The sequence below is a fragment of the Nuphar pumila genome, chromosome 12 (genome assembly GCF_984573655.1).
Source record: "Nuphar pumila chromosome 12, dmNupPumi1.hap1.1, whole genome shotgun sequence".
In the NCBI taxonomy this organism is placed as follows: Eukaryota; Viridiplantae; Streptophyta; class Magnoliopsida; order Nymphaeales; family Nymphaeaceae; genus Nuphar; species Nuphar pumila.
Window position 1 is genome coordinate 12,713,049 of NC_143260.1, and position 12,304 is coordinate 12,725,352.

The window sequence follows — 12,304 nt, forward strand, 5'->3', positions numbered from 1 at the left end:
CAAGGCCAGATGGGTTCACACCCAACCTGGTCGTGACTGATGAGAAGCAAGTTTTCCTTTGGCCTAGTCAAAAAGAAAAAGAAAAACACAGCATCCTCAGCTTTTCAAGCCCATTTGACTCACTTGAATAAGCCTATAAACAAAATATTACTATTCTAAGTGAAGATGCCAAAACATTGGCATGTTTCGCTACGTATGACAAGACACAAAAGATGACACCAGGTACGACACAACACTCTTAGGATATGGTCAAAGTCATGTTTGATGTAGTCAACTGACAAAATCTGGCCTCAGGGAAACGTGCCCTGCAATAGTTTCAAGGAGAGCAGGGAAAACAATAGATGGGAGAAAATAATAGTGGATCGTGCCCTGCACTAGTTTAAAATCTATCAATGTACTTTCTAATCTTTTTCGCTGCCCGTTTTCCATTGTATGGAAAATGTTTATTCATTGAAAATTTTCAGTCATTATTATGTGCATTGAATATGCATTAACTGCATGTTGGATATCTATGTTACATAGGTTTAGCTGCGGGTGCACCGATGCGGCACTTTAAAAAAACTTGGGTGTAGGGCTGAGGGAGGGTATATATATATATATATATATATATATATATATATATATATATATATATATATAGTTAACAGTAACACTAACGAAATAAAAAGCAATTATCATATTATCAATTCATCATGCATGCAATAAATCAAATTAACAATCTACAATCAATAAAAAATAACACCACAATTAAATTAACCTAAATATATTATGACTACGCTAAGTGAATTAAAAAAACAGAAAACAATCAAACAAGTCAAGCATAAAAAAAGTAAATTATACTAATAAAACAAGCAAATAATACATAATTACATACCAAAAGTATATCCTACACAATGTATATAATGATGAGGTAATGATCCTAATAATTTTTTGCTTCATCATCAAATTCATCATAATTACACACAGGTGTTCAGCTCTGCAGAACCCAACACAACATTGTTGGGTTCAGAAGAACCAAACCCAGAAGGGTTGGGTTCGACAGAGTTGATGTAATATTGTGCTTTTTCATACTTAGCCAAATTATGATTTTTTCGAAAATTAGGCCAAGTCTGAGAGAAAAATCGATTGGACCTTGTTATTTAGACCGATGTTTTTTAGTGTGAGCCTGGCTCAGGTCTCATTTACAAGGTCGAGACGAGCCAATCGAAGCGTAAGAAAGAGTTTTAAATTTGACCTTTAAATTCAAGCAAAAATCAAGTTATTTTCAGGTAAAGTTCGGAATTCGATAGTAGTGTAATATGTCGTTGGATTCGTCTCGAAATGTCGAGCGCAACGGTATGTTACTTTGCTGAATTCGAGTTTCGGTTGACCCGAAAATCGCATTTTTACAAAAAGAAAGCAGTTTGTTAAACTGGATCTGGGTTTGACCTAAATTAATATGGATCTGGACTCTATCCAAGACCCATATTAATCTGTATTTGGTCCAATCCAAAATCTATTGGGATTTGTGGAGTTAGATTTGAATCTTGGATCCGAATCCAAATTCGAATCCATGCCCAATATTTTTACAGCTTTAAATTCAGTTAGGAGCTTTAAATTGGAGTTAATTAAGTACAAAAAGTCTTCCTAGTAAATTTGACTGTTTTTGGAAGCTTTTAAATAATTAATAAATACTTAATAATTAATTATTTATTTATTTAATTTTTATTATTTCCGAGTTGGTAATTAGGGATGATTAGGGTTTCCAAAATTGGGTCCTTATTCTTACCAAATAGAGATTTAGGAAAAATTTTAAAAATGTCAAACTTGGAAAAAAAAGTCAACAAGAGTTTTTAAAAATTTGGAAACAAGGGAGAGAGAGTTCCAAAATTTTGGAAACTCTCATTCTCCAACCCTTTCAGAAAGGGCTGGAGAAGGGGGCGCTTGGCTTACTTAAACAAAGAAAAGAAGAAATAAAGAAAGAGGGAAAAAGGAAGAGAGAAAAGGAAAGAAAGAGGGAGAGAGAGGGAGGAGGAAGAAGGAGGACCTTCTTCTCCAACCAGTCCCCTTTTCCACCATTGTTCTTCATCATTTTTTTCGATTTTTACAAAGGCATGGGTCTCCTCTTTTGGATTCAAGTAGAAAATCAAATGCCGGTTTGATTTCTATGTAATAACTTGGATAAAAAACCATGGGAAAACGTTTATGTGATGATTTTCTCAAAAAATTCAAGGATCTTTTCTCTCATGGCTGTATTTCTTATTGTTTTCATCCTTTTTATGAAATAGAATTTTGTACATGCATAACGGAATTTTATTGCTTGATAAAAGTAGCTTTTTGAACGGGTATTCCATGCTTGTTTGGATTTCCACGGTTTTTCCATCGCATAGGATGTTGGATGCATGTGTAGTGGTGTGAAAGAGAGAATAAATCTATGTAGGCATGTATAATTTCATAGAAACTTGCATGAGCATGTTTATAACCAGTGCATACTTGATTTTGGTCATGATATAAATGTCTATTCCATGGATTCGATATATATATATATATATATATATATATATATATATATATATATATATATATATATATATATATATATATATATATATATATATATATATTTCTGTGTATGCTTTTTATGCAAAAACAGAATTTCTTTTATGATAAAGAAATAGTTGTTATGGGTTTTTGGGTTGGGTTTCATGCCCTAAAGACTGGGTTATCAAGTGTGGGTGCTATTCATACGAATCATGGCTGGAATAAAATCAAGAACCTAACCCCGAATAGGTCTAGCAACATTTTTTTTTTCTATTGAGGAGCACTTTTGAAAAATATATATACACCAATAAATAAAAAGGGAATCAGTTTTATTTTAAGGGTGCTTTGGAGTTAGGCAAAGTTGTTTGTGAAAAGATAACATCAGTTCGGTCTTAGTGTCTTGAATCTGGACCGGATCCTTAAGATCCGGATCCAATCACTTGTATGTCTAATTTTCATACGTCACCTATAAGGTGGACATGTTGTAATTTTTTATTATTGTTCAAGGGTAACTTTGTACCCTAATAAGTCTTGTAAGCTCTATTTATATTCAATGAGAATGGACGCCCAGGGTGAAGGGTTCCCTCTCTATTTCGTGTAGCCTCTTATCCTCACTTTCATTATTCCCTCTTCTACAGATAAAAGATTGGAGATCTGCAAATCTAACATGGTATCAGAGCACGTTAGATCTGGGCGTGGACATGATTTCCAGAAGGCATGATTGAAGAGTCTCCCTGTTTTCCAAATCAAAGATTCTACTTTCACAGCCTGGTATGATCTACACGAACTTCCTTTCAAATCATGTAGCCATTCTTTTTCCCTCGTTCTTCTCCCCCTTTCAGATCGTCACCTAAATTCTTTTTCTTGCTGTAGTTTTTGAAATTTTTGTTTTCAGCCTGTCGCAGATTTCAGGCTACCGCAAATCTGAAACTGTAAATTCAGACCTGTCTGTTTCTGATCTACTTTCTGCTTTTGCGTCAAATCTTCAGATCTGAACTTGTCATTTCCCAAACTTGTTATTTTTGTTTTTCCCTTTTATTTCTTCTTGCTGAATATTGTCTCTCCTTTAATATGTTTTGTATTTCCGTTTTTGCTCAGCCGAGAATCAGAAATACAGATTGCTATCATATCTGCTTATCGTGCAATCCTGTTCTCCAAATCTAGAATCACAACTCGATATTGATGAAGTGCAACACCTTTCTCAATATTTTCCTTTTCATATTATCTTTATTTCTCATGGATTTCCCAACTGCGCAATCCAATCTTTCTGCGAGCTTTCTTAACCAACTTGTGTCTGAAAAACTGCATACTTCGAATTTTTTGATTTGGAAAAGACAAATAATCCCTTTTATAAGGAGTCAGGGTCTCCTCAGTCATCTCGATGGATCCATGCCAACCCTGCAGAATTTGTATCTCGTGAAGATACAGATGACAAAGGGGCAACATCTACCATTCTTATCAAAAATCCAGAATATCTCAATTGGGAAAAACGAGACCAACTGCTTGTGGCCTATATCACTTCGACTCTATCGCAGGAGGTTCTCCTTGCCATTCCTGATGATTGCACAGCCACACAGTTATGGGACAGATTGGTTCGCACATATTCTCAGATTTCAGAAGCTCGAGTTGTATTCCTCAAGCGTGAGTTTCAGATGAAGAGGAAGGAATCTTCGACCGTCATGGAATTTTTGAATAAAATGAAAAGCATTGTTGATCAGTTAGCTGTCATTGGACGCCCCGTTAGCGATAAGGACATGGTTCAGCAGATTTTGAGTGGATTGGGGGCTGATTATCATATTCTCACGACTTTATTGTTGTGTTTACCTGAATTACCAAAGTTTGAAGATTTGCGCGCTAAGTTGTTACAGTATGAGATGTCATTAAAAAGTTTCCTAGAGGAACCTCACAAGCAAGGACACACTCAGGATGTTCTTGCTACAGGAATCGGCTATGGACGAGGGAGAGGTGGATTCAGTTTTCGAGGACGCGGAGGACAGGGCAGAAATACATCAGGAGGACGTGGGCTTTTACCCACTCCTAATGTTCTTCCGAGTTCTCAAGGATAGAGAAACGTGCCCACATGCTACATATGTAACAAAAGGGGTCATGTTAAGGCTAACTGTTGGTTTAACCCACAGAATAAAGACAAAAACCATCAAGGAGAACATAAGGAATTGAATCAAGTAGAGAATTTAAAGAATTGCTTATGTGAGCCCTAGCAACATTGAATTTGAAACAGAATGAGGAGGGGACATGGTATGTTGATTCTGGTGCAGCAACCCATGTTACTGGAGATGCAGGTAAGCTTCTAAATCCTATTTCTTATTTTGGCAAAAACTGTAGTCACTGGAGATGGATCCCGCCACTCTATTTCTCATGTTGGAAATTCGGTTATCCCTATGTCCAAGTTCATTCTCAAACTTTCCAATGTTCTCCATGCCCCAAATATCAAAAATAATATTATTTCTGTTTCCAAACTAGTCGATGATAATCATGTTTCTGTTGAATTCACTCATTCTGTTCATGTGAAGGATCTCCACTCGAAGAAAACATTCGTTGAAGGGAAGCGACAGGGCAACATGTACGTCTTTCAAGAGGATCCTTCTACATGTCGTCAGCCAATCTGTAATACCTTGAAGCCTTCGTCTGTGTCTTCCTTTGCCCCCTCTGATTTTGTCTTCAGCATCTCAGATTGTAATAAGTCAGATCTATGGCATGGTCGGTTGGGTCACTGTGGTGATCATTTTATTAAAAAGCTTGTCACTAATAATCTTATTCCCAAGGAGAGTCTGAGTCTTGAAAAGAATAAACAAAAATGTTCTAGTTGCCAGCTATGTAAGAGCCATGTGCTCCCCTTTCATAGTGTTAATAAAAGAGCTTCAAGGCCTTTTGAAATTATTTGTTCGGATGTTTGGGGACCTGCTCCAGTCAATTCATGTTCTGGTACTCGATATTATCTTATTTTTGTTGATAGTCATTCTCGTTATACATGGATATTTTTCATGAAACATAAATCAGAAACTTTCCTTCTGTTTCAAAGATTCTATTCTTTTGTCAAGAACCACTTCTCAGAAAATATTCAGTATTTACAGTTCGATGGGGGAGGTGAATTTTCTTCTAGTGACTTTATTAGTTTTCTCCATAATAACGGAATAGGAAGGAAAGTGTCATGCCCACACACCCCTCAGCAAAATGGAATTGCTGAGAGAAAGCACCGACACATTGTGGAAACTGCAATGAGCATGATGCACGATAGCAATCTACCCATAAATTTATGGACGGAAGCATTCTATATTGCAGTCTACATTATAAATAAATTGCCGATGAATATTTTGGAAAACAAATCTCCATATTTTACTTTACATGGAGTTCACCCCAATTATCACTGCATGTGTTTGGATGTGTTTGTTATGTCCATGTTGACAGCTCATTAAGGCACAAATTTCAAGATAATGTTGTAAAGTGCAGATTTGTTGGGTATACAGATGATTACAAGGGTTACAGGTATTATAATCCAATCCAAGAACAAAGCGCATCAAAGTCTCCAGACACGTCATTTTTTATGAGATGAACTTTGACTCTCATCCAGAATTCACAGATTCCTCGTCGAATGTTGTTGAGTTCTATTATCCATGGCTGAGCTCACAATTATTTACTGAAGCCGATATCAGTTGTTCTGCAGAATTTAGACAGGTAACAGAGAGGTTTGAACAACATGACAATTTGAGTCACCAAGAAGATGCAGAAACTTCATCACAACCAGGCAGGTACAAGGACATTGTATATACTCGACGAGAGCAGCACAGACTAACGGCCAATATGCCTGGTCATGCACCCGCACAAAATCCCGATCTTAGAAGGTCTAATCGAATTTGACATCCTGTTGAAAGGTGGGTTAGTTATGAGAATTTCTCCATGGATTTTTAATTGTTTTTAACATCTTTGAACAAAGAGGATGAACCCATTACCTTTCACCAAGCAACACATTCTAGAAGGTGGGTTGAGGCCATGAACGATGAGATGGAGGCACTGCATGAATGTGGAACCTGGGAGATTGTTCCAAGACCATCAAACAAAAATGTTGTTGGATCAAAGTGGGTATATAAAATAAAATACAAGCCAGATGGCACTATTGAACGCTACAAGGCGAGGCTTGTGGCCAAAGGCTTCACCCAAGAACAAGGGCTAGATTATGATGAAACCTTTAGTCCTATTATAAAGATGGGAACAATTCGACTTATTCTCTCCTTAACCGTTGAACATGGATGGTTACTAAGTCAACTTGATGTTAAAAATGCCTTTCTTCACGGTGATCTTAAGGAGCAAGTTTACATGGAGCAACCCACAGGATATGCTGAAGGAGACTCTCAAAGGTATGTATGTAAGTTAAGAAGGGCAATTTATGGATTGAAATAGGCATCACGTTCTTGGTTTGACAGTTTCTCTGTGGAAATACAGAGGCACGGTTTCTCACGGTCACTCTTAGATCATTCTCTGTTTATTTTTAAACAGGGAGATCTGGTCACTTTGTTGCTCATATATGTTGATGATATTGTTATTACTAGGAACTCTAGAAATCATATTGAAAAGGTCAAACAACTTCTAAGTCAAAGATTTAAGATGAAATACTTAGGAAAGTTACGGTATTTTCTTGGAATTGAGGTTGACAGAAAATCAGATGTCCTAATGCTCACTCAACACAAATACACCATGGATATCTTAACTAAGGCAGGTATGAAGGTATGTAAACCTCTGAGCACTCCATGTGTGCTTCACCAGAAGTTAAGTTCAAAGGATGGAGATTTATATGAAGATCCTACACGATATCGAAGCCTGGTTGGCATGCTCCAGTATCTAACTTTTACTCGACCTGACATAGTTTACTCTGTCAATCAGGTCTCACAGTTCATGCACGAACCAAGGGTAGGGCATATGGAAGCTATTAAAAGGATTCTTCGATATTTAAAAGGGACGATTGGAGATGGTCTCCTGCATAAATCAATCTTGTCACGGACGACAGAACATGAGATTATTGTCTACAGTGATGCTGATTGGGGAGGAGATCCAGATGAACGAAGGTCAGTTTCAGGTTACTGTGTTTATATTGGGTTAAACTTAATATCCTGGAGCAGTAGAAAACAAAAGGTTGTTGCAAGATCAAGTACAGAAGCAGAATATAGATCAATGGTGGCGGCCACTGCTGAGGCCACTTGGATAAGGCATATGTTGACTGAAGTGTGACAACATATCTCTCGAACACTTTTATTGTGTGACAATCAGAGTGTGATTAATATGTCCTTCAATCTCATTCATCACAGTCAGGCTAAACATATTGAGATAGACCAGCATTTTGTGAGGCAAAAAGTTGAAGACAAGGAGATTGAACCTCAATTTGTGAGAAATGAAGATCAAGTAGCAGACTTATTCACCAAAGGGTTAACGAAGGACAAATTTTGGATACAAAAAGGCAAGTTGTCCATGGTACAAGGCCATGTACAACTTGAGGGAGGGTGAAAAGATAACATCAGTTGTCTTAGTGTCTTGAATCTGGACTGGATCCTTAAGATCCGGATCCAATCACTTGTATGTCTAATTTCCATACGTCACCTATAAGGTGGACATGTAATTTTTTATTATTGTTCAAGGGTAACTTTGTACCCTAATAAGTCTTGTAAGCTCTATTTATATTCAATGAGAATGGACGCCCACGGTGAAGGGTTCCCTCTCTATTTCGTGTAGCCTCTTATCCTCACTTTCATTATTCCCTCTTCTACATATAAAAGATTGGAGATCTGCAAATCTAACAGTTTGGGTGTGTATATATATATATATATATATATATATATATATATATATATATATATATATATATATATATATATATATATATATATATATATATATATATATATACTTTCAAAGGGATCAAAGCCATATCTTGTGCATAAACGTATATGATGTATATCTACTTGCCACAATAGAATATTAGACCAATCTTATGAGCTTATGATTTTTTTTAGAAAGGCACTTTGTTTCTGTTTACATTATTATTATTAATTAATGATCAACGTTGCATTTTCTTTTGATTGATAGTAACTGCACTGCTATTATTGTATCACTATTACTTTATCGGTATGTCCCACTCTTGTGCATGGTCTGCCAGACCCAGCCGAGCGTCTCGGCTGGGCTGACCTGGCCAGCCTAGGCCTGACATCTCTCGGCTAGGCTTGGCAGTGTGCACAGGCCCAGTCTGGGCCTGTGTATTGGCTGCCAGGCTCAGCCGACTGAGCTCAGCTGGGCTGGAGCCAAACCCAGTCGACCGAATCGGTTGGTACGTCTTTCAAAAAAAAACTGTACCTTTATGTGGTCTGACCTGTTAAATAATGTAACATAATTTAATATGTAATCTCATAGTTTTAGTTTACTTTTAAGTTTAGTTAGGATTAGGTTAGTTTATTTAACTAGGTTAGGTTTCTTTTTCTTTTTTGTTTATTTTTGGACTTATTTGGCTTTATGCTTTTTTGACCAAAGTCAAAAAGCATAAAGTAGAGAGAGTTGTTGGACTCCCAACAACTTTATTTAGAGCCGTTGGGAGCCCAACACTCCCTCATTCCCTCTCTCCCTTGTATTATAAATATGGGGTGTTACCCCCTTGTAACTTACACTTTTGTAAAGCCCCCTTTTGGGACCCAAGATATTGAAGTTGATATTTTTTATGTTTACGCATTTGTATCCATGCCCTTGTGCACTTGTGAGAGCTCTCTTTTTATGCCTTTGTGCACACTTTGTGTTTCTAGTATTGTGTTTATAACTTTATACACAAAATCTCTTTTTATACAGATTTTCAGATGGCCATACTGGGCCAGACCTGGACAGCCTTCATACTGGGTTGACAGGCCCGACTGCCTGGCCTGTCAAGCCATATAAGCCACTCGGCTGGGCAAGTGGGTGTTACAAAAAAAAAAGATTTTTGTTAATAGGTTTGCAAACCCACTGTTAGTCGGCTAGGCATGCGTATTTCGGTTGGCTGGCAGCCCAGCCGAACCCAGTTTCGGCTGGCCTGCCAGGTCCCCGTGTCCTTGCATAGGCCCAGCCCTTTGTCGGTCGGGCAGGGTGTTCGAAAAAAAAAATTATGTATGAATACCAAATTATTTTCTGTTAAGTATACGTCATCATTCAATTTCTTTTTCATGTTTACCATGATTACATTTTGAAGGTGGAGATGCACGTGTGCGTCATTTGCTAATGGCTTAAGGGTTGAATGTATAATATGCCCTGTCGTGGGTGTGATATAGGTTCTGAATGCATGTAATTGCAAGTTAATCATGCATAGTACCTCTAACTCTATAACTTGAACAGAATTAAGTTTGATTTGTGAATTCCTAGATTAGTAATCGAGTTCAAGTAGGCTTATTGCATGCAAAGGAATGGGATATTGTGTGATTGCATCTAGTCGGTCATACTTAGTTCGAATGTGATGTATGGTTGTATTCATGAACATATACATACTTGGAAGGATATGTTTTGCATATACATAATTGTATGCATGTTCACAGGTTTAATGAAATTGAATCATGAATGAGAGAAAGCATGTGATATGAATATGAGTATGGGATGGAAGCATACACTTACCATGAATGTATAAAATCATGCACATGCATATGAATATTGTTGGCTCATACACATGGTTAAATTGATATATATATGGATGTGCATCGGAATGCATATGACTATTATTGTTGCATGCACATTGTTATGTTGGCATACATGAATGTGCATTGAAAGCATGTTGACATTATGTTATACGTGGCATAGTGTTATGGTTTTTGCATATGATGCATCAATGATTGAAATGAATCATCGTGGGTCTGTCGAGCTTGGGTTTGCTCCTTATTTTTAAATGCATCACAAAAATCACATTAAGTTTGTTGCACTGTATTTCACTCTTCTATGCTTTTCCGCGGGCGGTGGTCCCGTGATGGTTCTCGCAGAAGAATGTGTGAGTTTGTGCCTTTGTATACTGAATAGCAAATTTAAGAATGGTTTAATAATAAGCAAATAAAGATAAAATAACAGTGTAATATATGTTTTGAGATATCTCATCGTTAGAATGAGACTCTTAGAGTTTTGGTTTTGGGCGACCACGAGGATGCAAAAACTTTGTATACACTATTGTTACCCCTGAATCCGATATTGAGGTTCTTTCTCCCGGCTACAATTTTAGGGAGAGTCCGCCACTTTGCATGGGGGTGGTGTGTAGACACGGTTGTTGTTTTGATATACCAAGAAAAGTGAGACTTATGGATGGGTGGTCTCTGGTGTCCCCAACATTAAATGGGTGATGTAATGTTTCGAAGGCCGTTTCGGTCGAGGGCTAAGTTTGGAAGCAAGTAATAAAATACAAATTGTGTGCTAAGTTACCTTAGGAACTTAACTTCACCTCAAGGATTTTACCCGTTTGGTGTATCCACGGGCAACGGTAATTAAAAAGAGAAACTTAAATTATATACATTTAATAGGGACATGCATATGAAAAGAAAATTCTAATAAGAGGTAATAATTTACTCATGCATTACACTGAAGTCATGCATATTCCTGTTATGCATTAAATCATGCATGTTTACCTATTCCCTTTAACTGCAAAATGTTGGTGAATGCATAATGTCGTTCCGTAATATATGTTAAATGATTGTATTGCTTAAATTGTGATCTTTGTGATTTATTAAATGTTCTTTCATGCTTAATAATTGTTCTCTATTGTATGAATGCTTAATTAAATTATGTATTTGTCATAATTGCATACCTTTAAGTTATTGCATGAATTCATATTTATATTTCTTATACTCATTTGTTTCATTAGAGGTACTTGTACTCAGGATTTCAGTTCTGACACCCCTACTTCTGTGGTTTTTCGCAGCCGCAGGGGATTAGTGAAGTGACTCGCTCCTGGAAGAGCTACGAGTGCTACACGATTGCTAAACAACTTCACAGATGGACAGTGTGGCTCTACTTTTCTTTTGATTCATTTACGTTTACTTGTTATTGCACTCTGATTCTTTTTGTATAATTGTCTCGAGACTATTATTTCTTACAACAACAACAACAACTACGCCTTCATCCCAAAACAATTGGGGTCAGCGATATGAACCAAAAAAGAAATTCATTTTGGGTCTTCCACATGAATCCTTTTCCTCCAATCATTTCTATCCAACGCCATGTCCTCGGTGAGGTTCAAAGCATTCATATCCTTTCCTATCATCTCCATCCAAGTCTTCCTAGGCCTACCCCGACCTCTTTTAACTAATATATTTTCCCATTTCTCCAACCTTCTAACTGGAGCATCATTAGGCCTTCGCCGAATATGTCCAAACCACCGTAAACGATTCTCTCGCATCTTATTTTCAATGGGTGCAACACCTACCTTCTTACGTATCTCTTCGTTCCGAATCTTATCTTTTATTGTATTTCCACACATCCATCTAAGCATCCGCATCTCAGCTACACTCATTTTTTGAATATGATGTCTCTTGGCAGCCCAACATTCCGTACCATATAGTAAAGCGGGTCTAATAGTCGTCCTATAAAACTTTCCCTTCAACCGCAATGGCATTCTACGATCGCACAACACTCCAGTAGCACTTTTCCATTTCATCCACCCAACCTTTATCCTATGATTTACATCTCCATCAATTTCTCCATACTTTTGAATGATGGATCCCAAATATTTGAAATAATCATTCACCGGTATATCTTGCTCACCAAGCTTCACTACACTCCCATCACT

At 37.1% G+C, this 12,304-nt stretch overlaps 1 protein-coding gene and 1 non-coding gene across 2 annotated transcripts in view; both read right to left on the reverse strand.

Annotated features, from left to right (window-relative positions):
• The window catches only part of IPT9 (isopentenyltransferase 9), a 50,911-nt gene that overhangs the window by 1,652 nt on the left and 36,955 nt on the right, over positions 1–12,304 (reverse strand). The gene's annotated exons all lie outside the window — the stretch shown is intronic.
• On the reverse strand, positions 4,122–4,206 carry LOC149820028 (small nucleolar RNA SNORD36). Its single transcript, XR_016426888.1, has one exon. It is a non-coding gene; the product is annotated as a small nucleolar RNA SNORD36 (small nucleolar RNA).